Source organism: Prionailurus bengalensis, chromosome E1 (assembly GCF_016509475.1).
Source record: "Prionailurus bengalensis isolate Pbe53 chromosome E1, Fcat_Pben_1.1_paternal_pri, whole genome shotgun sequence".
NCBI classification, from domain to species: domain Eukaryota; kingdom Metazoa; phylum Chordata; class Mammalia; order Carnivora; family Felidae; genus Prionailurus; species Prionailurus bengalensis.
The window spans coordinates 58,223,235-58,250,743 of record NC_057347.1 but is presented as its reverse complement, the minus strand read 5'-3'; the positions used below and the strand labels follow the sequence as shown (position 1 = coordinate 58,250,743).

At 57.7% G+C, this 27,509-nt stretch overlaps 1 protein-coding gene across 3 annotated transcripts in view; it reads left to right on the top strand.

Moving 5' to 3' along the window:
* The window catches only part of RBFOX3 (RNA binding fox-1 homolog 3), a 450,056-nt gene that overhangs the window by 80,356 nt on the left and 342,191 nt on the right, over positions 1–27,509 (top strand). Inside the window, exon 1 of one of the 3 annotated variants that reach the window (XM_043585746.1) lies at positions 3,625–3,643. The exons of the other annotated variants lie outside the window; for them this stretch is intronic. The gene's annotated coding sequence lies outside the window, so the exon portion shown is untranslated. Of the gene's footprint in view, positions 1–3,624; positions 3,644–27,509 lie in introns of those variants that run through there. 3 annotated transcript variants of the gene reach the window in all.

Genomic DNA, 27,509 nt, shown 5'->3' with positions numbered 1-27,509 from the left:
ACGAGGAAGCACTCATATATTCATTTCGCAAATATTTGTCGGGCGCCTACTGGTGCGGGGCCCTGACGTAGGCACTGAGGCTCCATCAGTAAACACAAGAGAGGCGCGGATGGGAGCAGCCTATCCCCAAGCCTAGAGGGGCCCAAGGGAGTCCTGGGGTGTCGTGCTGGAAGAAGAAACTGGGCGTCGCCTACTTTACAGAGGAGCAACTTGGGGCCGCAGAGTCCTGAGCAGCAGAGCCGAGCAGGCCTCTTCCCCAGCAGCTCAGATGGTCTGTGCCAGCATCGCGGGCACACCCGGCATCCCCAGGGCTTTGCGGGTGGTGACAAAGCCCTGACACCAGGCTGTGCAGACCCTCGCGAGAGGGTAGGAAGCCGCCGTCACCCAGGCAGGATACCTGCTTGGACCTCTGAGCTGTGGGAGTCACAGAAGCCTTTCTTCTCTGGGAGAGTATGGGAGAGGTGGGGAGCGCAGGGGGAGGCAGGCGAGAGTGTGCTCCTGGCAGGCGGGCGGCCTCAGGTCCTGGGGTCCTGGCTGCATCCGTGACCACCTCTGAAGCAACGTCTGCTGAGAGTCCCTCCTGGGGCTGGCGGAACACCAGGCAGCGGCCACCAGCGCTGAGCGAGGCTCCGCCTGGGAACTTGGTGTTTCTAGAAGATTTGAGGACACGCAGAGGAATGTTCCGAGTGGCTCCAGGCGGTTCCCCCCAAATTGCAGGAGGAGGGAAGCTGGTTTTCCTCCAGGGGCGGGAGAGGCCGCCAGCTTCATGGGAGCTTCAGGGGACGTGGGGACACTCTGGACGCCCCGGCACCGGGGCCTGTTCTGGGGAGCGGGCTATGGGAGGCCTCCTGAGTCTCCCGCCCCCCCTCCCCTCTGCTTTCCTCTGTCGGCTTGGCGCGCGCAGTTGGCGCTGGTCAGGTAGCTGCTGAGTGGGATAAACAGACCTTCGTCCCCCCGTTTCTCCCGGGGCATGACCTCACACAGCGAGGCCCGCACACTCCCCGCCCGTGCTCGGGGCACATGTGTGTTTTGGCAGGTGGACCGCGCCCCTGTTCCGAGGAGAGAGGACGAGATGACCTGACCTGGGCTTGGCTCCTGGAGGTCCCGTCCCGGGGCCTCGCCTTTATTCCCTCCCTGAAGCAGCAGAGTTTTAATAGAACGGGGAGTGGGAGGGATACGTTTAGCTCTGAGCCCCTGGGCAGCCGGGGCGCCCCTTTCCCTGTTCCGTCGCGGTGCCGTGTGGTTCTCCGTCACGCTCGGAAGCTGTCGGCCTGCTGGTGCCCCCGGCGGGCTCTCTGCCCGTCCCTACATGGGGAGGGCAGTGCCCAGCATGCACTGTCCCCTCTCAGCCCCGAGCAGGATGCCCGCCCCGTAGAGGGCCCCGGCTACAAGGACGGGGCGGCCGGGTGCCAGCAGGTGGGAGGGATGCTTGCCATGCTCTTGGTGCGCCTGGGAGGGCGTGGCGGGGTTGTGGACAGGCCATCAGTCATCTGTCTTTAGAAAGTCTTGGGGGGCTTGGAGCGGACAGAACTCAGCGTGCAGACAGGTCCATGTTTGGGCACTTTGTGGGGCCTCAGTGACGGCATTTCGTCTGAGACAGTCTGTTTGCCCACCTGCGTGAGTAGGGACGGCCGTCATGTGGCCAAGAGGCGGGTGCTCTGTGAAACAGTAGGTCCTCCTCAAACATGCCCTTTCTTTCTGGGGCTGATGAACCGGGTCCCTCTGTTTTGGCAGGAGGGCAGCCTGGGCTCCCTGCTCTCCCGTGCCGTCCTCAGAATTGTCCACGATGGGTTCATGTGGTATGACTCACAGCGTGGTGGCAACAGGTGAGAACGTAGGTCCGGGGAGACAAAAACCTGCCGAGATCCAGACCGCAGCCGGGACCTCCCTGAATCCACCTGTAACCACTCACAAATGATTTGCTCTGCCTTTGTCATTATGCCCGTGTGCAAAACGTGGATTTATCTGAGTCGTAGCACGATAATAGTTCTGCATGTAGTATACATACATGTATGCACACATACACTGTCTTTCCAGTTACGTGGGAACACTCAAAGGAGACCCTTTCGAGCCCCACTGAGAGCCTCAGAAGACAATGCAGTGAGCCGAGTGTGCGTGCGTGCATGTGCGTGAGTGTGCCCCCAGAGACTGAACCAGACTCTAGGCAGCAGCTGGGTGTGGGAGCGGGGACCTGGGTGGTGAGGGCACAGGGAGCTGGAACCACAGTCCGAGAAGTGAGGCTGAATTGGATAATAGGAATAGACAGCTTCTCTTGGGGAAGGAATTAGAGATTTCCCTCTTGTTTTTGTGGACGTGTCTGGAAGGGAAGGCAGGCTTCGGCGATGGGCTGGCTGGAAGGACACGGGGAGCCTCGGGTTCAACGGTGCTGAGCTGTCTGGAGTAGAGAAAGTCTATTGGGGGGTGGTGGTGCAGAGTCTCAGGGCAGCTGGGGGGCCCTGCTGTGCTCCCCCCACCCCGTCGGGAGAGGCTCCTGTGAGGCAGATCTTGGCTGGTCTGAAAACCCCAAACCAAACTGGTCTTTTCTGGTCTTTTCTGGTAGCTGTCCCCCTTTGGAGGGAAGGGAGTGAGGACAAGGCAGGGGGTCCCAAGCTGTCCCCCCTCCAGCTGCTTCCTGGCTCTGAATTCCAACACCTGTCATCACAGGCTCGAGGTGGGAGCACCGTGGCCAGGACCTGCCACCGGGCGACGGTGGTCGTCCCTGTTTCTTCAAAAATGAGAAATAGCAAAGGTGATCTCAGCAATGGAGGTGAAAAGCCGGGACATCCCTCGTCTGCTCCTTTCCTGCGTTTCTGCCCCCTCAGGATTCGTTACTGTTTTTCTAGAACAAGAAAGAAAGACTTTTACTTGTAGGAGCCTTTTTTTTCCCCTTTCTTTCTTTTTTTTGGCCCTTAATGATGCGGTGGGTGGTAGTGGTAGCATGTTTTTATTTTATGTTATTTTTTACCCTTTGCCGCTCTGGGGGAGGGTGACAGTGTTTGAGTTTGGGGTGCGGCTGTGGGGGAAGCGTTCTCTTGGAGAGGAACGCTAGGAGCAGATGTTACACCCCCACGTCTAGAAGGTGGGGGGAGTCTGAGGCGGCAGCTGCTTGGGGTGAGGGAGGACTCGAGTTATGTAAGGGCATCGAGGGGGTGGCTGGGGGCGCAGACGGAGCCCGAGGATGCAGGCTGGCGTCCTCCTCCGGGCTCTCGAGGAAGGCGGCCGGGTGCCGTCTGCCGGGAGCCGGGGGGCCGAGTGGCGGCGGCGGCGGGCCGGGCGTGCAGGTGGGTGTCAGCACATCAGGGTCACGGGGCAGGTGGGAGGCATAGAGGGTGGAGGACTCTGCAGGAGGAGCAAGCTTCTGGAAGCCTTCGGGAGGACTCCCCCTTTCCCTCCATGCCTCTCTGTATCCCTGCTCCTCCGCGGCCCGTTCTCCAGATGACTGCCCGGCAACGGAGGAGACAGACCTCCCAATTGCCCATATGTCCTGCACGCCTCCTTCCCTCCCCGCTTCCCGCCCCAGCAGCCATCACCACATGACAACAGAGCGCACACGGTGGAGGGTGAGGCCGGCCCCGAGCTTCACCACGCTCCAAGGGCAGCCTCGGGTACCTTCCCCTGGTACGAGAAAGGTCTGACCCACAAGGTAGGACGAAACCCTGAGCGGGTCACTGTAACGGCGACCGGCCAGCCAGGGGACAGCTTTGTCATCTGCTCATAGAGCCACAGGGAGGATGCGGCCAGGGCACGTGTGGACCTGACCTCCACCTTAGCATGCGGGAAGGAGCCTTAAATCCAGGCCGGGGTCAGGATGCTGTTTGAGTCCCTCTGTCCCACGATGCCCTCGGCGAGCTCCCCCTTCCTGGTCCTCCAGCTACCCCCCCACGACCACTTTCTCAGGCTGCTTGGGCGCCCCTGTCTTTGCTGGATCACCCCGCGTCCCTTTCTTGCCCCCTCCTGCAGACTCTGGCCGGGCGGGGGGTGGGGGGTGTGGGGGGGGTGGTCTCTCCTGGTCGACCAGTCGCTCAGAATTTTCACTGGGCAAGCATCATGCGGTGCCGTGGGATCCCAGCCCAGTTTGCGCTAATGAGCTAATGGGCTTTGTACCTGGTAAGACCACGGGGCCGGCACGTGCTCGGCACGCTTAATCCTCAGCTGGTTTTACCTTCCTCTGTGTGCGTTTATCTGCCTGTTTACTTCCTCCCCTTGGAGGCCCCGGTGAAGGCGGCGAGGTGAAGGTGGCGAGAGGGGTCCTGGTTTTGCTCTGTCGTGAGTGGCCAGAGTGAGAAGTACAGAATCCGGCTCCCGTCGGGTTCCAAGCAGGTTCTCTGGGTCAGAAGGGGAGCTCTACCCCCCCAGGGGCCGAGAAACGATCTTTCGGTGTCCCCGTCCTCGTTGGCTCGCCGTGTGGTTTTGGGCGGCCCCAGCCGAGCCTCACAGAGCCATGGAGAGGGCGTGCAGCGCATCACCTGGGGGTGTAAGGCGACTTGTTCCCGACACACAGGGCGCTCGCGAAGTCTGGGGACGGTGAGTCTTCGTCATGGGCTCACGATGATTTTGGAGAGTCAGTGGTTGTGAAGGTTGCAGAGATGCATTTCTGAGCGGTGGGCTTCTCCCTCCGCTGGCCAGCTGCTGAGGGCCAGGCTCCGTGCGGCCACGTGATTGTCTTTGAGGCTTCGGGTGGTTGTGAGTGGCACAGTCGTGACACGAGGGGATTCTGTTCCTGCCTCGTCCAGGAGGGTGGCCACCAGCCACACACGAGTCCTTAGCACCCAAAACGTGTGGGGTCTGAGTGGAGCCGGCCTGTGAGTTTAAGTGTACGTGGGGTCTCCAAGACTGAGCGCACAGACAAAGCACGTAAAATATCCCCTGAATAATTTCTTATGTGGATTACATATTGACAAAGTGATATTTTAGATACAGTGGGTTACATAAAATATGTTATTAAAATTCATTTCACCTGTTTTTCTTTTTCTTTTCTTTTCTTTTTTTTTAATTAAAAATCTTTTAAACTGTGGCTACTAGGAGCTTTAAACTGGCCAGGCGCCTGGGTGGCTCAGTCGGTTGAGTGTCTAACTCCTGATTTTGGCTCATGTCTCGATCTCACGGTTCGTGGGATCGAGCCCCATGTTGGGCTCTGCACTGACAGTGTGGAGCCTACTTGGGATTCTCTCTTTCTTCCTGTCTCTGCCCCTCCCCGCTCCCCCTCAAAATAAATAAATAAACTTCAAAAAAAAAAAAAAGGTTCAATGCAGCCCATGTGTCTGGCATGATTTTTCTTTTTCTTTTTCGTTTTCGTTTTCTTTTTCTTTTTTTTGGCATGATATTTCTGTTGGGCCAGGCTGGCCAGAACTGCAGTCACCCCTAGCCTTGACTTCCTTCTCTGCAAGGACAGAGGTTCCTCCCGATGTAACCCAGGCTGACACTCGGGAAGCTGACGACCTTCCTCTTCTTCTGTGTTCACAACACCATGCAGCCCCTCTCGAGTCTAGAAAGGGTAACTCAAGAAGTCAGAGCAGCTGATTTTGTGAGAGGTCCCAAGCTGTCTGTCTCCAGGTTGGTCCCAGCTCGACACCATTGGAGTTTTTGGGGAAACACTCTCGAGCTTTGTAAATATCCATTAAAAAAATAAGTAAACCCACTATTTTGCCAAGCTTCACAAGGGAGTTTCTAAAAAGCCTCTCGCAGAGAGGTCTAGGGTGTCATACACTAAAAAAAAAAAAAAAAAAAAAGTACACGCACGGAGAGTTTGAAGGCAGTGGGGAATGTTTTTGTTTCTGGAAAAAGAAACACTAAGGTGCGTGGCAGGCCTGGAGGCACCGCGTTCGAGCATCAGGAAGCCCTGACAGGAGGCGGAAGAGAGAATCCAGAGGGACTTTTGGAGAGGAGGAGGAGGAGGACGGGTCAGCGTGGGGACCGCAAAGCTTCCACCGCAAAGTTTCTGCCGCAAAGCTGCCATCGCGGCGGGGCCTGGGGCTCCGGGGGCCGGGTTTCCTGCTGCCGGGTGTGCAGAGCCTCTGTGGCTTCGCGCAGCCCGGGGCGCCCGGGTCTTGTGGGAGAACCCGCATCCGATGCCCTGTCCCCCGTCTCTGGAGAAGCTGGAGCACGGAGGCCGGGCAGACCCGCAGCGCCTGCTGAGGGCCGAGGCCCCAGAGCCGCCGGCGTTTTGCGCACGGCGCTTGCTGGTGCGGCGTGAGGCCCTCTTATTTTTTATTTTGCCATTTTTGACACTGTCCTTCAGTTCCTCTTCCACGCTCCCCGTTAAGCTGTTAAATCACTCCATTTATTTAGTGGGAGCGTTTCTGAGAGCTCATTTTTATCTTGGTGAAAACCAGGCTTGCTCATGGGCACATAATGAAATTGCATAAATATACCCTTAGCTGGGAATCTAATTTATTTTTCCTGTTCATTATGGGGTAGAAGGCCATTATGAAATGTATAACTTTTTTTTTTCTTTTTCTTTTTTTTTTTTTTTTCTCCAGTGCTGGAATTGAAAGGCTGGGGCTTGGGCTCGTTTTATTCTGATGATTTCGTCCTGATTCAATTTAAAGCTGGTTAGAGCTCAAACACGGCAGCGTAATTGACAAAGATCAGTGTGGGTTGTAATGCTAATGTTTCGTCTGTGGCTTCCGAGGCTCCACGGGCGTGCTGGGTTAAACAACCTTTCCAGCATGAGGGTACCTGGGCCTACAGAGCTGCGGGGCCTCGAGCAGGGGGCCCGGGAGCTTTCCGTGGCCAGTGGTCACATTCTCCAGCTGCGGGCAAGGCTGGGCGCTCGAAAGTGGGATCCGAGTGGTCCACGCTGAATCAGAGGGCGGGGGACACAACCGACCCCAAACCCAGAAAGGGTTAGGAATCCCTTCAACAGCACCCGCCTGACCACTGCTTGTGCAGCCGAGGGCACTGAAGCTTAAGCTGTCTGAGCAACCCCACAACCTGGCCGAGGGCTCCTGGGCTCCAGCCTCCTGTCCTTGGCCCGGGTCACCTCATTGTGACAGCGAAGGAATAATGGGAAATGGGATCCAAATATAGGCTGCCTTTGGAAGCAGCGGCTTGAGCCGCTCTGTATGAGGTTTGGTGCACCGTGTGCTCCGTGCTGGGAAGGAGGGACACGGAAGGAGCTCCTGGCAGCTGCAGGAGGTCACGAGATGCTGACCTTGGCTACGAAGTGGGGGCGTGACCCTGAATAGCAAACGGGCCAGGAGCTGGATGCTGCACGCCTTGAAGAGGGGGTGCCGTCCTCCCTGCCCGGTGCGCCTGGAGCTCTGCTAATTGATCTCCCCGAGTTTGCGGACTGCCTTCCCTGCGCCTGGTACCACCAGGCTCAGACGTAGAATCCGAGAGGCGGGATCCTGCTGTAGGCGCTCACGTCTCCCTGGCAGGGTGCATTTGGTTTCCATCCTGACTCTCAGATGGGAACCATACCGGCCACTACGTGCAGGTCAAAAGGAGATCCAAGTCAAAGAGTGTTCTCCTGGAGGGTGGCGAGTGACGATCAGAACACGTGTGCGTGTGTGCGCGTGTGGTCCCCGGGAGGAAGACATCATCACGGATACGGCAGGTTTCCCGGCAGCTAGAGGAAACGGGTTTAAATCTGGCTTGCGGAGACGGGGGGGGGGGGGGGGGGGGTTCATTCCTTCTTTCTCCGTCCCCTGTAATTAGGGTTGCCAGATACACCTGGGACGCCCAGTTAACTTTGAGTTTCAGATGAACAGCAAAGAACTTTTTGTAGAAGTTTGTGCCAAATACTTTACGGGATATATTTCTTTTTTTTTTTTTTTAATGTTTTTATTTATTTTTGAGACAGAGAGAGACAGAGCATGAGCAGGGGAGGGGCAGCGAGAGAGGGAGACACAGAATCCAAAGCAGGCTCCAGACTCTGAGCCGTCAGCCCAGAGCCCGACGTGGGGCTCGAACTCACAGAGTGTGAGATCGTGACCTGAGCTGAACCAAGACGCTTAACCGACTGAGCCACCCAGGTGCCTACGGGACATATTTCTATTAAAACAAAACTCTTCTGGGGGCGCCTGGGTGGCTCAGTCGGTTGAGCGTCCGACTTCAGCTCAGGTCACGATCTCACGGTCCGTGAGTTCGAGCCCTGCGTCGGGCTCTGTGCTGACAGCTCAGAGCCTGGAGCCTGTTTCCGATTCTGTGTCTCCCTCTCTCTCTGCCCCTCCCCCGTTCATGCTCTGTCTCTCTCTGTCTCAAAAATAAGTAAATGTTAAAAAAAAAAATTAAAAAGAAACAACAACAAAACTCTTCTGAAATCCAACTTAAGTGGGTGTCCTGGGCTTCCATTCGCTAAACCTGGCAGGCCTACCTGTGACAGCATGGGGGGTAGAAAGGCTTTATTTCAAAATCATTTTCTTAGTCATTTAAAAAATTCAGCCACATGAATTTTAAAAGCCGTTGTGTATTCATTGTATCAGCTCTTCTAAGACCGAAGCCTCCAAAGTGGAATGAACAGTCTGCTTAGCTCCTCTCTATGTCCTCTGACCTCTGCTAGCAGGTGAAAGTGCGTCTGCAGACCCTCCCCCTCTGCTCACACTGCCCCTCGTGTGTGTGTGTGTGTGTGTGTGTGTGTGTGAGTGTGTGTGTGTGCACGCACCCGCACACACATGCATCGTTCCTGGCACTTTCTGCCTTTTTGGAGAAAGTCCCAGGTAGAAGTAATGGGACGAAAGGTGTGTATATCTTGAATTTTAGGAACCACAGCAGGATTGCCTTACAGAGTTGATGGGATCTACAGATGTCTCCATACTATGTGGGGGTTCCTTCAAGCTACACCCATACCAATATCAGTTATTATTATTTCTTAAAGTCTTTGTCACTTGGAGGTAAAGATACCATTTTAATGTATATTTCTCCAACTTGAGAAAAGTTTGAGTGTCTTTCCTCTGTGTTTATTGCATTTAACCCTCTGCGAGCTGTCTGTTCATATACTTTGTATTGCCAGGGAGGCTTTTTCTTAGTCACTTCTGGGTGCTTTTTATACGGGGGGGCACCCTTGTGCTCTGACTATCACGTACAGTCTTGGGCTCGTTTCCAGACCACCTGTGGTCGAACCATCCATCACCTGGTCTCGGTGGCTCAGACCTGAGCTGCTCACCATGGTGGTTTTCTGGGTCTCACGGCACTGTGGACCTCCAGACCCCACAAGGGCACTGAGAGCCTGCTGGCCTTCTCGTCTTGACATTCTTGGGTCTCAAGGAACCGCATGTGACTGGAGAGCCTCCGTTAGCACTTGTCTGCCCTGGTGCTCCCCCGAAGACGGGGCTGTCCAGGATGGCCTTCAAAACCTGCCCACCTTTATTAGCTTGCTTTCTCTGCACCTATGGCAAGCTTCACCCTGGAGGAGGGCACTGGGCCCTGGGAGGAAGGAAGGCAGGGGGTTACGCTGTATATACCACTGAGGGTATCTGGCTGTGACCCTGGTCCTCCCTTGCAACTGGGGCCAAATTCAGCCTGTAGCAGGGAGTGACAGGGGCTCCCAGGGAGAGCGGGGAGAGAAGGGCAGGCCCTAGTTCCCCTGTTCCACTCAGCCATTCATTCCTTTGCATTCGTTTGTGCGTTCCTTCATTCATTCATTCAGCAAGACTTTGCCAAGTTCCTACCGTGCACCAGGCACGCACACAGACTGGTCCCTGCCGTCAGGGAGCTGTCAGCCTCTGGGAGAAGCCTGCCCTTGGGGGTCACGGGCAAGTCTTGAGCCCCCACTTCTACTAGGTTTTTCTGGGGCACCAGCAGTTGGTTCTGTGTCTCGACTTAGGAGAGCTAGTGGCTAGCCCACAAGCAGGGTCGGGAAGGGACTCACATCCATGAGACGGGTGGGCTTTTGAAGACACGGGAGCCTTGGAGGGCAGCACGGTGGCTGGGGGTGGGGGGCCTGCTATGTATGAACCTGCGCTCTGTGTATTTGAAGGTGTGTCCTGTGGAGAAGGGAGCAGGTTTGTCCTTTTGTGTCCAAAGGCAGAAGCAGGGCCTGTAGGGAAACAGGATCTGTCGCTCCGGCGAGAGCTCCTCTCAGGGCCCTGGCCCCTGCCCCCCGGGAGGAACCCCTTGGTTTTGGCCCCAGGATTTCTCCGGGGTTCTCTCCAACCCCACAGCTGCTTCCTTTGGGTCTTCTGGGAGTTGGCTCCAACTCTGGCCCCCAAGGCCTCTTCGTGCCCTGGGTTCGTTTTTCCCTGCGGGAGAAGTCTGCTAACACGGTCAAGCGTGTGAGCGCGGAGCCCAGGCCGCTCTGCCCGTGCCTCGTCCCGTGAGCGTCCCGGTGGGGCACTCCGGGGCATCTCGAGGACTTTGTACTTCACCTCCACTGTCACCGTGAGACCAGCAGAAAGCCTGTGCCTCCAGCAGGCCCCGTGGAATCTGAGGGACGCGTCTCCCTCCCGGCAGAGCAGACGTGAATCCCGCGGGGGCCGTCCGTGGGTTCGGTTCCCCACTCTTCCCACCTCTGCCTGCGGCCGCCCCCCCCCCCCCCCCCCCGGGCCTCTCCCCCGGGGACGGCATGACAAAGTCCAGATGACTATGGTTTTAGTGTCGAAACTATCTCAGACCTCCCACCCGCGGCCTTCACCTGCCAGGCCTCCGGGACACAACACCACAGCCTGGGCAGCTTCAGCGACGGGAAGACACTTGCTCCCCGTCCAAGGCAGGAAGCCTGAGATCAGGGAGGGGGCTCCTTTCTGGCTTGTGCACGGATGTCTGCTGGCTGTGGCCTCACGTGGCGCAGAGCTCGTGAGCGCTGGTGTCTCATCTTGCAGGGGCACTCATCCCACCACAGGGGCCCCACCCTCACAACCTCATCTACCCTGATCACCTCCCCAAGTTCCATCTCCAGGTACCCCTCATGCTGAGGGTTCGGGCCTCACTGTGTGAATTTGGGGGCAGGGGACACAAATGCCCCGTCCATAACCCTGCAGTGAAAAGGAAATCAGTCCTTCAGAACTTGGACACGGTTTCCTTCTGAAGACATCGCCAGCTGAGGAGAGCTCTCTCTCTGAGTGTCGTGTCCTCAAATCATAAGACACTCTTGGTTCTTTGATGTTGCCGAGTTTGGATTAAAGAGGGAAAAAAGGTGGTTTTTTTCAAATCCTATCTTTCTGTAATCGTATAGCTGATTTGTTTACAAAGGACGTTTTCCTTATTTAGTGCTTCGTCGAAATACCCTGTGTTTTAAAATTTGCCTCTCCTGCCCTCAGCCATCATTTACTATTCTTTGCCTAATTCAGCTATTAAAAAAATGATGTTGTGGAAGAATACCTAGTGAATTGGTAGGAGACATAGTTAAATGGGAAAAAGTTACAAAATGGATTGTACAGTATGAGCCCACTTGGTACCAAAATATATATTCTGTGCAGAGGAAAGTCTGGGAGGGTATATATGCTGAAAATGTTAACAGGAGTTATTTCGGGTTAGTGGGATTATGGGTTATTTTAAATTTCCTTCTTTTTGCATATGTGTAGTTTCTAAATTTTCTGCAGTAAATATGTATTACTTTTATAATAAGGACAGAATTATAACCAGGGATCTTGCCAAGGGCTGCTCAGACTCCCTGACCAGAGGGGGCCCCGGGGGGAGGGGGCGGGCCCTCCTGTGCTGTTCCCGTCGCGTGGTCACCCTGGGGTCCCTTGGAACGTATACCGGGAGTGTCCCTTCCCCTGCGATCCTGGGCTGGGCAGAGCTGAGGCTGATTTTCTCTTGTGTGGAAATGCCCCCCCACCCCCGTGACCCCTCCCTGGCAGGCGGGTTTATCACCACCCTCCCAGGGCCGCTAGTCCTCTCCTCTGCCCATGCCAGCCAGTGGGAGTGTTGGGGGCGTGTCTGGGCGTGTCCAGGGCGTGGCTACGTGGTCCAGTTGTGTCTGGCGTGTGTCCGGGGCGTGGCCTGAGCTATCCCGTGGGCGTGCCTGCCCTCCGGATGATGTGGGGAGCTTGGACCCCCTTCCTGGTATGTGGGAGGAGGGCTTGGTCCCCTGTGCCCACCGGTGGGTGGGAAGGATGGAGACCTCGGCCTGTCCCATCCTGAGGATGTCCTACAAGGGAAACAAAGAACAGGGGCTACACAGTAGCATAGAAATAGCATGGTGGGTGGAACCTCAGCTCTGCCACAGATTAGTTCCTAGACACCCCTCTGAGCCTCAGCCTCCCTCGCCTGGAAAACGTGGGGGATGCTGGGAGATGAAATAAGGAGGGTCAGGTGTCTTGTGTGGAGCGGGAGACACGGCAGTGCTGAGCAAATACCCCTCCTGTTTCTTTAAGGGACATGTCATCTGGCTGGGGACCCCCCACATGTACACCAAGGGGACCCACAGGTAGAGCTTCTGCGTGCGTGTCAGTTGACGTTCAACTCCTGCTCAGAGCTGTTTCAGTAGGATTCATCCTCTCCCCGAGACACACACACACACACACACACACACACACACACACACACGTTTTCATAGTCACCTGATCAAGCCAGGAGCAGGAACAGGTTCCGGGATCCAGGCTCCCATCCAGGTGATTGATAGAAGTCACCCCACGACTGTGTGCCCTATGCCCTCTTTCCAGCAGCATCCAGACTGGGGACGGAGGCCAGGACCCCAGGATTATTTTTGGCTGGTCTGTCCTTAGAGCAGCCGCAAGAACGGGAAGGAGGCTCCGTATTCTCCTGAAAGTGTGGGCCTCCTTCACTGGCCTAGGCCACCTTCTCCTCTTCTGGCTCCAGTCCACTGGCTCTGGACCTCGGACCTGTCCACCTCTCTCCATGTCCTCGGCGCCAGCACTCCCCGCCTCACCGCCTGACCCTTGCTCCTGCGTCTGTCCTCCCGAGAGGCGTCTTTCTACACAGACGTCTGCTTATGTTGGCTCCTGCCTCCCCCCCTGCTCTGTGCTGGCCAAAGGCTGTGCACGTTCCAGCCTGGCTCTGCCACACGCCACCCCCACCCTGCCTTCGGGAGGTCACAGCAGGGAAACTGGCCGGCCCTCTCCCACCCTCCCCCACTCCCGCTCTCGGATCCGCTAGACAGGCAGAGGACCCCTTGGTGGTGGACTTGGAGAAGCGGATGGGAGGCTGGGATGGGGGGGGGGGGGAGGACTTCTGGTGACACCTTTCTTTTTTTTTTTTTTTTTTAATGTTTATTTATTTTTGAGACAGAGACAGAGCATGAACGGGGGAGGGGCAGAGAGAGAGAGAGGGAGACACAGAATCGGAAACAGGCTCCAGGCTCCGAGCCATCCGCCCAGAGCCCGACGCGGGGCTCGAACTCACAGACCGCGAGATCGTGACCTGGCTGATGTCGGACGCTTAACCGACTGCGCCACCCAGGCGCCCCTGGTGACACCTTTCTGAAGGAAATCGGGCGGGGTCTAAGGAAGCGCTCGCTGAACAGGGCACCGAACCGTTCACATCGGGTCTGCCCTGCTTCCTGGAAACCCAGGCCCCGACAGCAAAACGGGGGCGTGAGCGTTCGGATCACATGAGGACCCGCTCGAATTGGTGTTTGCTCAAGCCCGTGCCCGGTGGAGGTGAAGGGGAGCCTCGAAGGCCAGCCGCTGGCCAGGAGGGCAGCATGTCTGAGATGAAGGCGAATCACTGAGAACACGATAGGATTTACAAAAATTGGTTTGACACAAATTTTCAGGAATCCATCTGGGCTCCGTGAGAGGTAGAGTTATTGCCTCTTCTAGGTTCCCGGGAAGCTTATGTTCTGGGGAGACTGGGTGTATCTGCTGCTAAAAGGGGCTTTATTTGTAGCCACGTGCGAGAAAGGGAAGGCAGGGGGCGTAGGGGTGGGGGCTGAGGTCCCCTGGGGCGGGGATGCTGGTGTAGGGGGGTGGTCCTTGGGGCTGCGGGCGGGACTGGCCTCAGGGGCTGTTACCTTTTTACTGCTGGGAAAGCCGGTCCCTTCCTCGAGCTCCTGCGTGGGCTGGGCGGTGATGGCGGGGGGTGGGGGGGGTGGGGGGGGGTGGGGGGGTGGGGTGCAGCGGGTCTTCCTGCCCCCTCCCCCACCCGGTGCGCTAAGCCAAACGGCAGAGCAACCAGCCATCACGCGCTCTAAATTTACAGGGCGCTCTGGTCCTTCACCGCTTGCTCAAAAGTAAAGCTGTCTGCCACGAGCAGAATGCCAGAGCTGGTGCGGAGCGTGGCAGCCGCCAACCTCCCGGCCCCACCTGCGCGCCTGTGCCTCCCTCTGGTGCACACGCCACCGCCCCCTCGCCCCCACGGGGCCCCTCGTCAGCGTGGAGAGTTTGCAGCAGGAGCCCCTTCCCCACCCGGCCGCAGGCGTGGTCTGGTGGGGACTGAGAAACAGGGTCTGGGGGCTTGGAAAGGACCATGGTGCTTCTCTCTGGGGCACCTGCCAAGAAGGAGCATGCGGGTGCTCCTTCCCTCGGCGGGGGGGCCGGGGCAGGGCAAGAGCCTGCTAAGTCCTGCCTCTGCCACCGCCCCCAGCCCCCAACTCAGACCACTGCGGTCTGCCGAAAATGGGCCCTCTTTGGAAATGCAACCGGCCTCGGAGGAGGTGCTCCCCAAGCCGAGCAAGGCCACAGCCTCCGGGTCCCCCCAGCACTCTGCACACGCCTCACCGGCTCGCACTGTTTTGTGATTCCCTGTCTGGGCTTCATACCCCGCAGGCCGGGAGAGGGCCTCGCTTGCCTCTGAAGCCCCGGGGCCCACACAGGCCGGCACAGGATGACGATGTGAATGAAGGCACCCCTGGGACACCCCGCCATCCACTCTGGCCTCTCCTGCTCTGGCTTGCAGGGCTGGTTTGCGTCTTGGCAGGATTCCACCACAACCTCCAAATAAAATATTGGCAACTCGGGCCCAGGTGAGCAGGCCCCGTGTGCCGGGCTGAGGCACGAAGCCGGAGAAGGCGGGCTTGGTTTCTGGCCGTGCACACTTCGTGCTCTGGTGCAGGGGCCGGACATGCCCACGGTGTTGGGAGAGTGAGTGCCGGGGGCTGCGTTCCCAGAGGGCTTAGGGCCGGAGCGATGACAGGGTGAGGAATGTGGTGTCGGGAAACCAGCATTCTGAGCTGTCACCTCCCCTCTCTAAAACACACGCTTAGAGCAGTGGCACGCCTCAGCCCTCCGTGGCAGGAAGGGCTGCTGGCTTCTCGATGCGCAAGACCCAAGGGAAGAGGGCCAGAGCCCGGGACCCCTGCCCCTTTGCAGATGGAAGGTTGTGGACAGAACAACAAAGTGGGATTCGGTGAAGGGGTCTAGGCAGGCTCCGTGGGTGGGACCATCGGACCCCCAGGGCCAAGAACCCTTGGGGTAGGGGTCCCCGGCTGGCTGTTGAGCATCACCCTCATTAGCCAGTTGGATGGTCGGTGGTAGGTAGTAGTTTCTCCCTAACTTCTTGATTTTGACTTAAGGGTGTTTTGGCCACTTGGATCTTTATCTTCATCTCTTAGTTTGGCTCCCTGTCCTGAATCACATGGGGAACATTCTCCCACTCCAGGGCGTGTTCCCTTCTCCGAAACACAGGTCTGAACTGGGTCATCAGTGCAGGTGCTCACCCTAGCTTGGCCTCCTGAGTTCACCAAGTGCCCTCGCTGGGTCAGCTTGTTGAGGTTTTTCTCCGGGGCAGGTAAAGGAACACTGCTGGCCTGTGCCTCCTGCTCCACGGGGTACACGCAATGTCTTTGCCTCCCATTAAAAAAATCCCCCTATTCAGGGGCGCCTGGGTAGCTCAGTCGGTTAAACGTCCGACTTTGGCTCAGGTCATGATCTCATGGTCCATGAGTTCAAGCCCCGCGTTGGTCTGTGTCCTGACAGCTCCGAGCCTGGAGTCTGCTTCACATTCTGTGTCTCCCTCTTTTTCTGTGTCCCTTCCCCCACGCACACTGTCTCTCAAAAATGAGTAAACATTAAAAAAATGTTTTTTAATAATAAAAGAAAAATCCCCCTATCCAGGCCTTGTATCAGTTCACACCAGCTCCCATACAGTTGGGCTGTTTAGAGCAGGGGTTTGCAAACCTGCCCTGTCGAGGGCCAGGTTAGTCAGTATTTTAGGGCCGGAAGGTCCCTCAACTTGGACGCCGGCAGGAAAGCTGCCACAGAGGATACATGAGGAGTGAACGTGGCTGAGTTCCAGCAACACTTTGTTTTCAGGAACAGGTGGTGAGCTGGGTTTAGTGCCTCATCTGTAGCTCGCTGCCCTGTTCCAGAGTTTCCAGGGATGCCTGCCTCCCCCCCTTTTGGGGATGAGCTGTGTTCTGGCTGTCTGTCCATTTCTCCCTCTTCTCCAACACTCCTCTGTGGCTCCCTGCGCCGGGAACCACCCCAGATGTTTAGGAGCATCACCTCTGGTGTGGGGGGGGGGGTTGTCTGCAGGTCCAGCTCACTGTCTCCTCTGCGGGGTCCCTCCTCTTACACAGACTTGGGTCCTCTACCGGTCTGCGGCCAGTTGCCTCCCCTTGACCGTGCACTAAGCCCCCACCTCCCTGTCTCGGGCCACCTTGGTGCCCACGGCCCAGTGCACTTCAGCATTGGCGTCCTCCTGCATCGGGCGCCTCACTGGTGGCCAGCTCGCCCCCCCCACCCCAGCTCCGTCTCCGTGCGTGAATTCCACTGGGCACTCCTGAGCCTCTCCTGCGAGCCGGAGAGCTGCTTCCCTGGGCGTTGGAAGGCAGGTTCTAAGTGACACCTCTCTGGCTTCTCTTCCCCTCTTACTGGAAGTCGGGCTTTGCTTCCCGAGTCTCTGGCCCAGGCCCACAGCAAGGGCCAGACCCTTGCAGCATCTTGTCAAAGCGAAAAGAAACTGAGCTTTGCTCGTGAGCATTTTATTTGGAAATAACTATAGACTCACAGGGAGTTGAAAAATCAGGGCATGAAATCCTGGGCGCCCCTCACTGGCGTGAGAGTGAGCTTTGCTGGCGTGAGTGTCCTTGGGCATCACGTGAGGTCTCAGATGAAGTAGGATGGGGTTGATGCTGAGGGACGTTTCACACACACCCGCACCTGCTCACTGTGCTGCCTGGAGGCAGTGACGTTGCACTCCTGCCTCTGCCGTGCCAGGTTATTTGTTGAGCACCTGCCCTGAGGCACTGAGGCAGGGGCTGGGGGCACAGTGGGCAGCGAAAAAAGACACCATCCCAGGGACACCACTGCCGGTAAAGTCAAAGGTGGGAAGGAGAGGCCCTGGGGACATCATCCTGTCTGCAGCAGGGAACAGAGCCTGCCGTGGGTATCAGCGGGACGGCCTCCACCCCCTGCCGCTGAAATCTCTAGAGGGGAATCCGTCCTCGCCCCTCCTGGCTTCTGGTGGCTACGAGCAGTCCGTGGGGCCCCTTGGCTTGTGGCCACCTCACTCTAGCCTCAGGCCCTGTTGTCACGCGGCCTCCTCCCTGTGTGTCTCTGTGTCCTCTCTTCTTGTAAGGACACCCGTCACTTTGGATTAAATGCCCACCCCTGCTCCCACATGACCTCCTCTTAACTTACATCTTAATCACGTCTGCAAAGACTCTATTTTCAAATCAGGTTGCATTCAGAGGGGCCAAGGGTTAGGACTTCATCGTATCTTTTCTTTTAGTGGGGGAGGTGGGGACGCAGTTCAACCCGAGGCAGACGCTGAGCGAGCAGACAAGGGCGGGTGGGTGGCAGGATCGCATGTGCCGCTCGGCTGGGGCCCCACCGCTCCCCCCGCCCTCCTTGGAGCCCCTCCTGGCCTGTTGGAGTGAGGGGCTGCCTGCGGCCAGCTCACAGGGAGGCAGTAACGGGCACACCCCTCTATCGTGGCTGCCCCGGGGCACAATGATATTGTATTTATTTACAAAAATAAAGTTGTATCGTCTGCTGCATGTACCGCTTCCCCGAAAACAGGTTATTGAGGGGAAGTGGGGACCATCGGAAGCAGATGGAGGTGCCCTCGATTTGCATAAGGTGCCATTTGCGTGGCTCAGAAGCCCCTGTGGCAGCCGTAACGTAGAGAAATACACATACGTAAGCCCTCGGTTGGGAAACAGAGGCCCGCCGATCAGCCACGGAAATAGATGTGAGAGAGACCGAGCTGGCGGGAGGGGGCGGCGGGGGGAGGGCTCGGACGGGAGAGGACAAAAAGCAAATCTGGTGGTCCCCCCAGTGTCAGGATTTCGGGGCTGATGGGTTTTATGTGTGCAACGGCAGGATGGGTGTTTCCACCAGACCTGGCTTTTCTTCGCTCTCCCAGAAGGGCGATTGTGGAAAGAGAGAGAGAAGAAAAAGAAGGTCACGGTTGCCGGCAAGCTGGCTTGACGATCCTGGAGGGAAGGAGGTGGTGTGAGCTCTCTGAGTCCCCAGGTGCGGATGGGGGACGAGGCGGAGGGGCAGACCCGTGCACAGAGGAGGCCAGGAGCGGGGTGGATAGAAGACGTGGTCCTGGAGGGAGGGAGAGAGTGGACTCAGGATGCGCGGGGTGGGGGCAGGAGAGAGGCCTGACCTCGGGGCGGCCGCCGGTGGTGGGGCGGGCAGGCGCCCTGTGAGTCTGCCGGCTGTGGAGTCCTCCTGGGTCTGGTCCCCCGAAGCCTTGCTGGCTGCAGGGCTGGGCCCGTGCCACATGGAAGCAAATCCCTGTGTGCACAAAGCCCTCTGCAGAGAACAAGGCCTGCTCAGTCCCTCTGGGCCATGACCGCTTAAGTTCTATGTGCCGGGGCCGCAGGGTTGAGAAGCAGCGTCTGTTCGGCGTGCAGCCACTGGGACCCGGCTTGCCAGGACAGAACCGCCCCCTGACCTCCCCTCCCTCCTGCCTAGGCCGCTTTGCCATTTGCCACTCCCAGCGGCCTCTGCCTCGAACACCCTGTACTCTCTGCAGGTCAGATGCTTATTTTACAAGCCCGTTCAGCAGTGGTGCTGGGGGCCATCTCTCGGCTGGGCATCTAGGCCACTGTCCTGTCAACCGTCGCTTGCTTAGTGCCTGTGGATGAGAGCGGTAGTGCCTGTATGACGCCCTGGGACTTAATACCTGGGGAAGTCCCCTGCCCGCTAACCCACTGACCGAGGAGGCGGCTAGATGCCCCCCGTGGGGGTATGATTCCCTTCGTGGTACTGAGTTGTGGCTGAGGACACTGGCCAGGGGGCAGCTCTCCCTGGCCCCTGAGCTCTGGGGGACATGTGGCTGGTTCTTCCTGATGGGCTGTGATGCCTCCTGACACTTCCTAGCAAGCACTTGAGTGTGGCGGGTGTAGCCCAGGTCCCGAGGGTGGCTGAATGATGCCAGGAGCCACGAGACAGCAGAGACCCAGCCTGGGGGCAGCCGTGGCCCCAGTGCCTGCGTGGAGGCCAGCCTCGATGGATGTGAGGTGGAAAGGCAGGAGCTTCAGCAGCTGGCATGTCCTGATGAGTCCAACCACTTTGCTTGGGCTTTTCTATGAGGCTGCAGGTCATTGGTGTCTGTCCTGGGTGGGGGAAGGGCTCCGTGTTTGGCCAGTTCTCTCAAGAGATTGGGTCAAAACTCTAAGTAAACATGGGTTTTGCCTCTCCTGATTTGAAATGTATACACTCAGGGTGTCTACTCAGACAAGAAAAGAGATTCCCATTACAAAAACCCGAGCTTAGGGGCGCCTGGGTGTCTCAGTTGGTTAGGTGACCGACTTCGGCTCAGGTTGTGATCTCACGGTTTGTGAGTTCGAGCCCCACGTCGGGCTCTGTGCTGACAGCTCAGAGCCTAGAGCCCGCTTCAGATTCTGTGTCTCCCTCTCTCTACCCTTCCCCTGCTCACACTCTGTGTCTCTCTGTCTCTCAATAATAAATAAACGTTAAAAAAAATTTAAACAAAAACCCGAGCTTAGAAAACCGATAATGACTGAGAGCATAATACACTTCCCACAGAATCCCAGCCACGTGCCTGTAGACGTGGAGCTGCTGGCAAACATGAACACCTCAGTTCCACGGCCACGTCCGAGATCACACGGAATTTGAGGCACAGGTGGACTGCTCCGTGGGGGGTGGGAGTGCGCCCAGCAAATCTCGGCAGTGCAGATGTGAGCCGGGCACTGCCCGCTGCCAGGGCTCCTCCTGGAAGGCGGGGGGTCGTTGTCCCAGAAACAGGGACTGTGGGCTCTCACTTTCCGGTGCACTCATCTGGAACTTGGTGAATCCAAGTCCAGAAGTTCTAAGTCAACATGACCAGGGGCCGCCGTGCGGGGTGGAGAGATCCTCGTCTTCTGGCTCCTGGGTTTGAGGCCACCAGTGGCTCCCGCCACCAGATGCAGCCGGCACTTAGCGCACGGCGATCTTCCCCCCCCCCCCCCCCCCCCCCCCCCCCCCGCCCCAGGACATTTGGCTGAATCTGCAGACATCTTTAGTTGTCACAGCTTGGGATGGCAGTGGTGCTCCGGCGTCTAGACAGAGGCCAGGGACCCTGCGGGACACCTGACAATGCCCAGGACGGGCCCTGCCTTAGAGAATGATCCGCCCCAAATGCCATTAGTGCTGAGGCTGAGAAACCCTGACTCGAGGGGGCGCCCGCCTGGGCCCTTTCCATGCCAAAGCCACCTGCAGAACATGCTTGAAGCGTGTGGCGGGCGCTTGTCTAATGGTGAATCACGTGCAAGAATCCTTGTCGTCCGAGTCTGCCTCGATCCTCAACACGTGGCTCCTGGGGGCCCTCTGAGGAGGTCACTCCTCTGCTCTGAGGCACCAGGCTAACTGGGACTGTCTTCGCGGTCGCTCCCCAGCAGAGGTGATCGCCTCCAGGCGCGACGCCCCGTGCTCGGTCCAGACTGCACGCGGCTGGCGGCAGGGGTCTGGGACAGGCGTTCTGCACCCTGCTGGGGCCGGGAAGTAGCCTGAACCACTTGAAGCGGACCTCCCGGGGAGTTTCTGGAATGTCGTTGCACTGAACTGGGGGGCCGGCCTCCGTGCCGACCTTGAGAGCAGAGGTGTTCTGTGGTCGTCGTCTGAAAGGCTGGACCCGGAGCTCAGGCGGAGGAGAGGCTCCTCCGTTGGGGGCCCAGGAAGCCGCTTGCCCCCGTTGATGCTGAGACCGGCTGTAAACGTGGGTTCTAGGGAAAGGGCCCCGCACCCACAGCTTGTCTGCCGCGTGTTAGCAGACCTGCCCAGACGTCACTTTGTGCAGTACTTTTCTGTCAAACTCACTTTATCCAGATGGGGAGCAGAACCATTTTATTAGCTCAGAACTTTCTGGAATCCTGAGTCCCCCCTCCCCCCACCCCCTCCCTAACAGGAGTGGAAGGGCCCTGATCACAGAATGAGGGCTTGGGGATCATTCACTCCAACTCCCTGTTTTTTGTTTTTTTGTGTTTTTTTTAAATGTTGATTCATTTTTGAGAGAGAGACAGAGTGTGAGCGGGGGAGTGGCAGAATCTGAAGCAGGCTCCAGGCTCTGAGCTGTCAGCGCAGAGCCTGAACTCATGAACTGTGAGATCATGACCTGAGCCGAAGTCAGATGCTCAACCAACTGAGCCACCCAGGTGCCCCATCCAACCCCCGGTTTTAACGATGGGGAAACAGAGGACCAGAAGGGAAAAGTAGACAGGGAGTGACAAGAGCAGGACCCACGTCCCAGCCTGTAGTCTCCCAGGACAGTGCCTTCTGCACCCGAGGGTACGGCTCTGTGACCTCTTAGGGGTGCCCGGCCGTTTATTTGATGGCCCCGAGGCCGGGAGGTGAGGAGGGGGTAGGGCTGTGAACTGTGGGAGGCGAGTGGCCCGGCTGCAGGGCTTCTGTGATTCCTTCCAGGACGAAGGACACTCAGTAGCACCGGCTAGTTCGGAAGGTCCGACTTGGATTAGTTCTGCATTTCATCAATTGTATTTGATGTGCGCGCTCCGGGCTTCCTCGCCCCGCTGGCGGGCAGCTGTCGCAGCCCTGGTCATGCTCCTGGCATTTGGGCATCGGCCCAGGGCTCAGCGGCTCCCTGTCGGATGAGCGAGTACATTCCTTGATCACACCTCTGCGCAGCTCTCAGGGGCGCCGGACTTTCTGAAGAGACAAGCTCAGTGATGAGAACACTGGCCTTTTGACCAAAATGTGATGGACTGAAGGTGGCCGGCCTCCAGTGCGTACGCCGAAATTGTCACCCCAAGGTGACAGTAATTGGAGGTGTTGGAGGTGGAGCTTTGGGGAGGTGAGAGGTCACGAGGGTGGAGCCCTCATGAATGGGACTAGTGGCCTTATAAAAGGACCTCAGGGGGTTGACTGGGCGGCCCAGTCGGTTAAGCGTCTGACTTCATTCAGCTCAGGTCATGATCTCGAGGTTCGTGGGTTCGAGCCCCGCGTCGGGCTCTGTGCTGACCGCTCAGAGCCTGGAGTCTGCTTCTGATTCTGTGTCTCCCTCTCTCTACCTCTTCCCCACTCATGTTCTGTCTCTCTCTCTCTCTCTCTCTCTCAAAAATAAATAAAAATTTAAAAAATAAAAGGGACCCCAGGGAGCTCCCTTGCCCCTTTCTCCCTGTGAGGACGCAGCGGGAACACAGCCGTCAGGGAACCAGGAGGCCCTCACTGGACTCTGGATCTGCCCGCCCTCCTGACCCCAGACTCCCAGCCTCCACGACGGGGAAATCAAGCCCCCAGTTGAGGGCATTTCTGCCGTAGCAGGGCAGGGGGGCGCCAAGACAGGGGTGTGAGAAGAGTCAAGGGCGCATCGGTGCCGACATTCGGGGATGTCTCCGAGAGCACAGCATGACCTTTTCTTCCTCCCAACCCGTTGCCAGCCGTCTGAACATGTGGGACCCCACCAGGGTCTGGGGCTGCCTGGTGACATCGAGTCAAGGTTACGTCCTATCATACTCGAATACTCTTAAACTTTTAAAAAATTGTGGCAAAATACACGTAACACGAAACTTACTTTCCTAACCACTTTTACGTGCACCAGTCAGGGGCATTAAGTACATTCACACTGTTGTGCAGCCGTCCCCACCAGAACACTGCCATCGTCCTGAACTGAAACTCTGTCCCCATTGAACTTCAACTCCCCCTCCCTCCCCTCCCCCACCCCTGGTGCCCCACCATCCCACTTTCCATCTCTGTGAATGTGTTGACTCTAGGGACCTCACGGAAGTGGAACCCTACCCGGTTTGTCCTCTGGGGACTGGCTGACTGCACTCAGCACGTCCTTAGGGTCCACCATGTTGCAGCCGGTGTCAGGACGTCCTTTGTGTTAAAGGCTGACTCATATTCCGCTGCCTCACGGCTTGCTCGTCTGTTCATCTGTCCACGGACACTGGCTCGCTTCCTCCTCTTGGACACTGTGAGTGACGCTGCTGTGAATGTGGTGTGTAAATCTCCCGAGATCCTACTTGGGTTACGCTGGGTCTGTACCCAACAGTGAAATCGCCGGACAAGACGCTTGAACTTGTCATTACCATCTGTTATTTCCGTGTCCCCCCGCCGCGTGATGTGGGAGATACGAAGACAGGACGCTGCTCTGTCCCTGTTCCCACAGCCCTGTAGGGGGGAAGCTCCTGCCCCGGGGCCTGAGGGGCCCGCTGGGCCTTCTTCTCTCTCTGCTCAGTCACATCCGACATCTGTGTCTGGGTTCCGCCTCTGTCCCCGAGGAGCACACGGCTGGAAGTCTTCCGGTGACGGCGTCCCAGCTTCTCCGAGTGGAGGGGTTGGAAGATCGCGGTCTCACCGTGAAGAAGCTAGTTGAGGTGGCCACCAGGTGGCCACGGCCCTTCCTGCTCTACACGCCCCCTGTCACCGGCTCAGACATTCGCCGAGTACCTCCTAGAAGTCACTCTTCTGGGGGCTGTGGGAAGGCAGAAGTGTGTAAGACAGTTCTTGGCCTCAGGCAGCTCAATGTTTAATGACAGATAACACGTGTGCCCAAAAAGCAATGCCGGGGAGACGTTGGCAAGGGCTGGGGCGCACCGAGGTGAGCTGGGGAGCTGGCATGCCAAGTGGCTGTCGGGAGCAGGTGGGATTTGGATGTGCAAGCACGGGTCGTCGGATTGTTCCCAAGACCAACGGAACCGTCACTCGAGAGACTCTTCATATAGCGTATCTCCTCTTTTGGATAAACATCATCGGTGGTTCTCCCCTTTACTGTAGATGAGACCCAGCATCTCCAAGGCGGACCCCTGGAACCTCTTTGGGAAGGAGAGGCTGTGTGTGTGTGCACGTGTAGGTGTGTGCATGCGTGTGCATGTGTGTGTGCCTGCACGTGTGTCTGGGTGGGAAGACTGTACTTGAAGATGACCGAAGATCTCTTAAGGCACCAAAACGTGTCCTGAAAATAGTTGGAGGGAACAGATGGGTAAAAGGTAACTTGCGGGGGGTGTCTCAGCCGGCTCGGGCTGCTCTAACAAGAACGCCGTAGATGGGCGGCTTAAACAACAAACACCTATTTCTTGCCGTGCCGGGAAGTCCAAGGTCAAGGTGCCAGCAGATTCGGTGTCCGGTGACGGCCCTCTGCCTGGCTTGCAGACTTCTTGCCGTGTCCTCCCCTGGTGGAGAGACATCATCTCTTCTTACACGGGCACTGACCCCGTCATGCGGGCTCTGCCTCCAAGTACGGCCGTGTGAATCTGGGGGGGGACACACACTTGGTACATAGCAGGTGGCCCCACAGGGCTTCTCGCCCTAATGTCCGCACACGGTGTCGGGAACTCGTAGCTACGAGGAATGGCCGTTGAGGAGGGAGAGACCCTTTACACTCAGATTTGGGTCATGGCCGTGCAGCGCCTCTGTGGTCGGAACAGTTTCCAGAACAGGCGTTGGGAGAGTGGACAGGAGCGCGAGGGCCTCCAGACTCCGTTTTCAGCATCGGAGGCACACACACGTTTTAGGAGCATTTCGTGTGTCCACGCTCCTTCTCTCCGGTCACCCTTTGTCGTGTCCTAGGCCGATCCCTACCTCCTCCCTGTGGCTGAGGTCAGGGCTCCTGCTCTGCTCTGGGGGCAGTAACTTCCTGGGAACACTCAGACGTCTACTTTGCCGTAAAAGGGATCTGTCAGGCTATATGGTTAAAGGTTAAACTGTATAGAATTAAAAAAAAAAATTTTTTTTAATGTTTATTTATTTTTGGGACAGAGAGAGACAGAGCATGAACGGGGGAGGAGCAGAGAGAGAGGGAGACACAGAATCGGAAGCAGGCTCCAGGCTCCGAGCCATCAGCACAGAGCCCGACGCGGGGCTTGAACTCATGGACCGCGAGATCGTGACCTGAGCTGAAGTCAGATGCTCAACTGACTGAGCCACCCAGGCGCCCCTAAACTGTATAGAATTTTTAACGACTGGAAGTAATTCACTTATTTATATTAGCGGAAAAAAGTACATTGAGGACACGTAAATATAGGACTGTATAAAAATACGCCTCGCTCAAGGTGTTCTTTCTGTAGTGGCTCCTGCTGGAGTGTGAGGAGTTATAAACTGGAGAGTGCCCATATATCCTGGGATGCCACTTCGGGAAATACGGGGCAGAGATCTTGCTAAAAATGCCCGGTGCAAGGATGCTCGTGTCCGCAGGGGCGGTGGGGATGCCGGAGACGGCCCGAAGGCCCCCGAGCGGGAAAGTAGTCAAACCTGCCACGTGGACTGTGTGGCCGTCGAGGATGACAAATACACTGATAGTATATTTGCAGAGAATAGTCTTTTTTTTTTTTTTTAAAATTTTTTTTTTCAACATTTATTTATTTTTGGGACAGAGAGAGACACAGCATGAACAGGGGAGGGGCAGAGAGAGAGGGAGACACAGATACGGAAACAGGCTCCAGGCTCTGAGCCATCAGCCCAGAGCCTGACGCGGGGCTCGAACTCCCGGACCACGAGATCGTGACCTGGCTGAAGTCGGATGCTTAACCGACTGCGCCACCCAGGCGCCCCGAGAATAGTCTTTTGAACTAATATCCACGTATAGCCGCGTAATGTGAAACAGATTCCCAGTAGTTGGGAGCGCAGGTCGGTGGCGGTGGAGCCCCATCGACCTCTGCTCCAGCGGTTTCTGTCGGAGTGGCTGCTGCAGTCCGTGGAGGTGAGGTGTCGGGGGCAGTAAGCGGGTCTGCCAGGAGAGGAGGTGGCGTAGAGCAGGAGGAACCCCCGCGCTCGCCCACCCCGAGGAACGTGCGGGTGGCAAGGCCAGGGGCCCGTCCCCTTGGCGGTCGTCGGCCTCGTGGCCTCCTGTTCCTTTCCCCTTTGTGAGCGGAGGGAGCTGGGGGTCTCCGGGCACGTGCCAGCTCCGTGGATCTCCGGTTCGGGGCAGGAGGGCTGAGCTGACTTGTTTGCCCACCATCTGGGGGAGCTGCCCCTTTGAGCTGCGCCCAGGACAGCTGCTCTTCGGTGCTGTGCTGCTATTTCAGCGAATCCTGACCTGGGCTCACTCCCGCATGTCTGAGGGGAAGGCGCTGAGCGTGTGTGTGTGCTGTGTGCACCATGTGTGCGAGCGTGTGTGTGTGTGCGTGTACCTGTGTGAGCATGCATACATGTGTGCACATGCATGTATCTGTGTGTGTGCTCATGTGCCTGTATGTGTGTGCACCTGTGTGTGCACACACCTGCACCAGTGCATATATATGTGCACGCGCACGTATCTGTGTGTGTACCCGTGCACATGCATGTGTGTGCATGTGTGTATGTGTATGCATGTGTCTCTGTGTGTGCCTGTGCACGTGTACGTGCATTAGTGTGGGAGTCTGCACCAACCAGCCCAGATGGAAGTCTGGGTGAGCAGCAGGTCCCCGGCTGTCCCTGGTTTGAGGGGGGACAGGCTGGGTCTTTTTTGAGGGCCTCTCCTCTCTGTGTGCCCGGAGACTCGGCCCAGATGAGGACGAGGCTCTGATGGTTAGGGACGGGGTCCGCTTCATCCATGTGCCACCTGCAGAGCCACACGGGGCCCGGCGCTTGACCTGAAGTTCCTTTGTCATCTTGACATCTGAGCAGGGGCCTTGTGCTCTCACCTTGTTCTGAGGACTACGGTTTGGTGGCCGGTCCTGGTGGGAACCCCCCCCCCCGTCCCCCGTCCCCGGTCGGGGCTAGAAGCCCCGTGTGGAAGAGGCCTTGCCGTGTGCTCTCTCTGCAGCCTCGGAGGGAGCCCACCACCAATCCCGCCCTCACGCCCGGCCAGCCGAGGCCAAGTGGCAGGTGCTGGCCCCTTTGTGGCCCGGTGCCGGCTGCCCCCGGGCCCAGGTGCCAGGCTCAAGTGGCAGAGGACATTAATCACTCTCAGGCCAGCATCCCCGTGCTGGAGGCGGGGCTGGAGGGAACCGGCTGCCCGGCCGGCATCTGGGGCAGGGAGGACGGTGCGGAGAGCGTGCGTCGGCATCAAGGAGCGAGTGCTGGGCTTTTCGTTCATACTCCTGGCTCCTGCCCCCGGGCCCCCTGCATGCGCACGTGGAGGGGGCAGTTTGGTTCGCTCTGGCGCGAGGCTGCACCCCGTCTCAGCCCAGCACGCTCTTCTTCACCCCCAGTGCTGTCCTGGAGACAGAAGGCCTTCTTGGCAGCCCCCCTGCTCCTCCCCCGTCTCTGGCTGATGGGGACCAGCCCCGGTGCCCGTGTCTCTTGGCCTGCCCAGGGCAGAGCCTGCTTGTCCTTCGTGTTGACACGCTGCCCAGGGAGCCCCTCTCCTGGGGGAGGAGGTGAGAACAAAGGCTG